The sequence below is a fragment of the Amblyraja radiata genome, chromosome 7, assembly GCF_010909765.2.
Source record: "Amblyraja radiata isolate CabotCenter1 chromosome 7, sAmbRad1.1.pri, whole genome shotgun sequence".
Lineage (NCBI taxonomy): Eukaryota > Metazoa > Chordata > Chondrichthyes > Rajiformes > Rajidae > Amblyraja > Amblyraja radiata.
The window spans coordinates 59298217-59304741 of NC_045962.1; the positions used below are offsets into that span (position 1 = coordinate 59298217).

General features: G+C 43.8%; 1 non-coding gene across 1 annotated transcript; it reads left to right on the forward strand.

Annotated features, from left to right (window-relative positions):
* The first annotated feature begins 6082 nt into the window (after positions 1–6082).
* Positions 6083–6274, forward strand: LOC116975678. Its single transcript, XR_004412690.1, has one exon. It is a non-coding gene; the product is annotated as a U2 spliceosomal RNA (small nuclear RNA).
* The last annotated feature ends 251 nt before the right edge of the window (positions 6275–6525 follow it).

Here is a 6525-nt window from a genome sequence, read left to right on the forward strand (position 1 = left end):
AGTACAGGTGTCAGGGGTTATGGGGGGAAGGCAGGAGAAAGGGGTTAGGAGGGAGAGATAGATCAGCCATGATTGAATGGCAGAATAGACTTGATGGGCTAGATGGCCTAATCCTACTCCTTATTCCTTATGGCCTTAATCGCTTTCTCTTTGCCTGCAACTTCCTTCATCTTTCTCTGCCTTTTATAGGTGTCTCTCCATTAGTGTTGGTTATAATGTCTATTGTTGGAGCTGAGTAAGGTGGAGAGAAAATTGACAAAGTGGATCAGAAGCCTATCATTGCCAGAACAACTAGGAATCACATCGTGTACCTAAGTATTTCACAAATATGTGATCAGTAAAGCTATAATTTGCAAGGGGAAAATATCACTCAATGTCCACATGTAATCACGGTTTAGTTCGAGAGCACCATATGACATTTATGATATTAGCCACCCCTCTATGTGAATCATACCTGGAAATGCAACAATGCCAGCAGCTGCCATTGCTGCAGAAGGCAACTAAACACACTTCCTGCCAGGCTTCTAACAGGTTCTGTGGCCCAGCAGCCTGTTTTGCTCCCTCCACCCCACCCCATCAGCAAATCTGACATGCATCTCAGTAATAAGGACTGCAATGTCCCTATCAGGGAAAAAAACAGCTCCCACCAATTCTCTTTCCTTTGTAGCAGTCTTATATACATGCCCCTGCTGTGTGGCTGATGTGAGGACCATGTCTTTAAGAGCTGACACCATTCTTTGATCAACGTCGATGGCAAGAAGCAATGTTTGACAAGAAACTATTCACAGGAGCCTCCTGCGCTTCGTCTCAGTAAATAAGGCCTTGAACCTGACGTGTCTCTCTCCCTTCAATCAGAGACATCCTGACTTGATCTAATCTACTTTTTGCCACCAACAAAGCTTTTGAAAGAGCTGTGGCAGTATAATGGCACAGCGGTAGAGGAACAGTGCTACATTATAGCGCCAGAGGCACAGTGCTAACGGAACAGTGCTACCTTATAGTGCCAGAGGCCCGGGATCAATTCTGATTATGATAGCATTGTTACAAAACCTACCATCAGCAGCGCTACAGATCTGCCACTGCCTGTGCGTGCAATTCCGGAGACTTTGGTGTGGGGGTGGGGATTAAAATGCAGGTTTGTATTGGTTGTCGGAGAGGGATTTCCTCGGGCTGCTAGATGATGAAGAAAAATCGTCCGCGCTTCTGTCCCCGTTTAAAACAATATTTGCTGGACGATTGCGTCGCTGGATTGAAGTTAACGCGACTTCTAACGCCTTTAACACCACGGATCGCAATATCAGGACAAAACAAAAGTTATGTCATTTATTTAACATATTATCTTGCTGTTTGGTGTGGCTTCATTTTAATCTTATGATGCGAAAAATGTTATTTAGGCCGACATACGAATTGGCCGTGTCTTGCCTGACGATATTAGCTTAAAGTTTATGGCAACAGCAACATTCCAATCGATTACATTTCAGAAATATCCACCCTCAAGATAATCAAATTCTTTTTTTTTTGCACAATCATGTCATAAGAACATCTAAATCATCTATATGTGTTATTATCTATCCATGATCAATATTTTCATACTAAATATCCACAGTACAGTTTTAGTCAGATGTACTGTGCAAAAAATAATGATTTTGATTATCTTGAGAGTGGATGTTTCTGGATTAATTTATGGGAATTAAACATTGAATTCCTTCCATTTGCCATATAAATTCATGACAAAGTGAGATTTAAAAATCATGTTATATTGTGAATTCTTGTGTGAATGGGATCAGTTTGTTATTTGTTATTTGGATACTTAGGCTATTTAAAAAATTTAGCCATTTCTTAAGGAATGGATAGATGTTTAGATCTAGTAATTGAATTTAGATGAATTTAATTGATTTGATGAATGATGAATGTGATTTTTTTGTTGGGTATTTATTATTTGTTTTAGCGTTTAACTTTATCATTTCGACCTTTTTTTCTAAAACTGTAACTTGTTTCTGTTAATGCTGTTCAGTTTTTTTCCCCTTACATTTTAAACAGATGTCTCCGAAGAAGAAAGGCAAAATTGTCCATCCAAATTCCCAGCAAAAGAGACTGATTTAGACAGCATTCGCAGAGATTATCCGAATTTGGACTACTCCAAATATGATGATCTACATGACATTCTTAATGGGAAAGTAAAGGGCAGAAAGGCATGTCATGCGTGGTTTGAAGAGCAAAAACTTGTAGTTACAATGCCAAAATTGAAAAGTTGAGGAAAAACAAGGTGTACAAAGTATCTTATTAGTTACAATCTGAGGAGTATGATGATGCTACTGATTATGATATGCCAATGTACCAGCTAGCAACCGATCTTCTCCATGAAAACTTGGTCTTTACCTGTCTGTTATGACTGAGCTGCCAGGGCTGAGTGACTGAGCTGCCTGGCCTCAGTGACTGAGTTGCCAGCCCAAGAATCCATTCGGCCCACAATGTCCATACTAGCCCACTAGAAACCAGTCCCTTCGGTCCACAACACCCATGCTAGTGGAACAGTGCTAGGTAATTGATTCAAGATATACAGAAATTGCTGAAACTTCAGGGTCTGAAGAAGGGTTCCGACCAGAAATGTCCCCGATTCCTTTTTCTCCAGACACGTTGTCTGACCGATTGAGTTACACCAGCATTTTGTGTCTATCTTCAGTATAAACCAGCATCTGCAGTTCCTTCCTACACAAGTGGTTTGAGGTATGTGGGAGAAACACTTGCATTCCTTCACATGATGTCAGGATGCTCTATCTACCACTTTCACCAGTGGTTTTATCAAGAGTGTTCAGCCGTCACAATAAATCCCATTTAAGAGCCAAATGCCAGGAATATTTGTAGGACAGATTCGGCCATATTTGGAGTGTCGTGTGTTGTTCTGGGCGCACCATTACAGCTAAGACGTAGAGGCTTTGAAGAGGAGGAGGAAGAGGTTACCCCATTTCCCTTCCCCCCTGCTCCTTGTACACTCATAACTGGGCAGCCAAATATCAATCCAACTCAAGCTACAAGTTTGCAGACGACGCTACTCCTTTGGGCCAGATATTGAATAATAATGAGACAGAGTACAGGAAGGAGATGGAGAACCTGGTAACTTGGTGCCAAGACAACAACCTCTCCCTCAATGTCAAAACAAAGGGAATAGTGATTGATTTCAGTAAGCACAGCAGTGCACACAACCCAGCTTTTGGATAGGCACATTATTTATGCAGGGAATGGAGGATATGGATTACATGCAGGCATAGGTGAATAGTTTAACTTGGTCTCATGTTTGGCACAGATATTGTGGGCCAAAGGGCCTGTTCTATGTTCTGTTCTTTGTTCTATTTTCTATTAAACGAATGCATGTTTAAATTGCCACATGGGAGACCTTAAATTTAATAACACAGTATCTGCCATTGAATATATATAACAATCCTAAATTAAATTAACAGTGAAATAACAATTTTTAAAAATATTAGCGTTGGATTGATATATCACCATGTCCATACTAGCCCACTGGAAACCATTGGCCACATTTTGCTTTACGCTTAGTGCAGATGCAGTTATAAGATGCAATAAGATGTAGAATTCTGAGCTAAATACAAACGCTGTATTTCAGATTTTGGAAAGAAAATATTTTTATGTATAACTACCTCCCTGCATTCTTGTATGTCTTTTAGGAATTTTGCCTCCTTTATGCTACCGAAAAATCCATTCAAAAATGTCGACTTTAATTCCTGTCAAGACATTATTGTGCTTTACGCATTGAGCTTATATTATGCTTAAGCTCATATTAGAGTTCCAAGTCATGCTTTCACATTCTCTTTCGCGTTTTATTTTCTATAAGTGTGCTTATCAATAATCTACCATTGTCACAGAATTTTACCTACTCTGAATTTTACCTATTCATTGTTCTGTTCTCTGGGACTGGGGATCAGTTTATGATTTTACTTCGGAGTCACGTGAGTGACTACGTGAAGAACCCGCTCAGTGCGCAGGCGCGGCATTACGCCAGCAGTGCAACAGCGGCTTGCAACGGGAGTTAGGCTCTCCCGTTACAGAATGAACCGGACCGTCAGGTGAGTACCCTGAGGTTGGGTTTTCCTTTACAGGTGAGCCTTTTTCTGCTTGTGTTTTTTACAAGCAGAGAAAAAGGCTCTGGAACAAAACTGTCCCCCGTTCAAGGAGGAACGTATTCCCGTCGGGGAGGGGGGCAGCAACAGGCGGTAGGAGCGACCCGGTGTTCCGTAATTCCCCGACACCGTGCCGAGGCCAGCCCACTAGTACCTGAGCAGCGGGCTGGATGCATAGCCACTCGAGAGGCATCCGGCAGGTGTTCCCGATGTCGGACGGGATGTCTCTCCACCCGCACGGGGGGAGAGAGAGCCGCCTGAGCCGCTGGAGCGGCTCACGGAGCAGGTGCCTGCGAGACGCGCTGCTTGAGGGGCGCTCTCGCTACTACAAGGCAAAAGCTCCAGAAGAAGGCAGTAGGAACAATTACCGGGCGCTCCGCTATCCCCACACCGCGCCGAGGTCAGTCCCGCTAGTGCCTGAACTGCGGGCTGGATGTTCAGCCATCCGAAGAGGCATCCGGCCGGTGGCTTCCGACTTGTCGGAGGGGACGTCTCTCCACCCGCATGGGAGAGAGACAGCCGCCTGAGCCGCAGGAGCTCCTGCGAGACACACTACGTGAGGGGCAGTCTCGCTGGAGGGTTCAGGCATACCCTCCACAGTGCCTAGGCACTGCCCATCGCTTCCTCCTTAGTGTGGTTAGCTTTGGGGTGACCAGTGGCTGGGCTGGTCATGAAGAGGGGTCACTGGCTGAACAATATCGGGAGTATGCTTGAGGTACAGGGTCAGGAAGAGCTGCTGGGTGTGGCCGCTATGTGGCTCCACCACTAGCGAGATGGCTTTTCAGTCTCAACTGATGGCCAGCTTACTACCTGTCTTTTCCAAAAAACCTCTCCAAGACAGGTAGCCATGAGGCGTTGGTTTTATCACGCCTCCCCTAAATTGCATTTACTCAAAGTGCCCGCCATTATTGGGGGATACATTGAGTAGCGCATTTAACCTAAATATTTTTTAAATGCATTTGGTACCCTGACATCGGCTATCATGTCCACCTGCTCATTCCAGAAGGGCAGGGTAGTATGGCAAAACACCTGACCCTACTGTTCAACGGTATACCTCATAACTTCTGAAATGAACTCACAAACCTGCCCTCAATCTATGAAATTAACAGGACTATGAGAACGCCGACCTCACAAGCACAGATCCTGCTACCTGGCACTTACCAAACCAGTCCTAAAAAACTGGACGAAGTGTTCAAACTATTCGGCACAAGAGGGCAGAGTCTGGAATGAGCACCACACTAAACCAGACAGCAGTACCTCCACGTGTCCACCAGGGGCGTCTACCTCATGGTACTGGTGAAAGCTCGGGGCCTGCATGCCAAACCCGTAGCATTTTAGGCCACGGCCCAGAGCAGGCCCCAGGGGAAAATGCGCCACCCCCCAACAAACATATTCCCTACAAGAACAAGGAACCAGAAACCGAAGAAAACAACAATGAAGACAGATAAGTATGGTTCCTACCATCACAAAAAGGTTAAGGGTTGTACTCACAAGGGGTGGATGAATCACGCCTGGTTAGGAAGCTATCACTCTTGGTAGTTATATACCAAAAAATAAATACAAGGGGAATAGAATTAATATCTTGCCACCAATTCAGCAAGCACCCCAAGTGGTCTACCCTCCCACGATGGTGAATGTCGCACCATCGTTGATAAACCACTTGAGTATTTTACCAGGTATATCCATTCATGGGATTTGTAACTACTACCATGGATCCAAGGATACTTTATGGTAGACATCGACCTTGAAGATGCACACTATTCAGTACCTTCTCATATAAGTTTCGGATATACCGCAATTACCTGGATGGAGTAACCATGATGAGCGTTACGGCATTTAAGTCAAAGTTATCCAGAATCAACTAGCCCTGACACTTAGAAACATTCCGTCATGGCATGTCTATATATTAACGACAAACTATCCTTGGATACAGCTTTAGCTGCATCGCTTCTTGGCCTTTTGGCTAAGATCAAGTGTAGTATCTGTTCTTATCAGTTTAATAATCTGATACGTCCCTTATCTAGGGACCATATATTAAATTTAATTTTGGAACAGGGAGATGGAATAGGGGCTTGCTCCGTCCACTCCACGCATCGACCCAGTATTGCAGTGCCTCTGGGAACGGTGCACAAAATATATATCCAGATATTTACGTTGACCATCCACAACGTTGTTATCTGGTATTCATTAAGACTATCAGTCATGGTGCATTAACCACCAATCAACTACGTGGCAAAGTAATTGGGATATAGCAGCATTACCAGCTACTGAACTTTGTACCTTTCCTATGAGCTGAGATACTAGTGTTCAAAACTATCTCCATACCTGTAATATGGGGGCAAATGGATTAATCTGTAGTGTTATCATGGAATTTATCGGCAGGAAG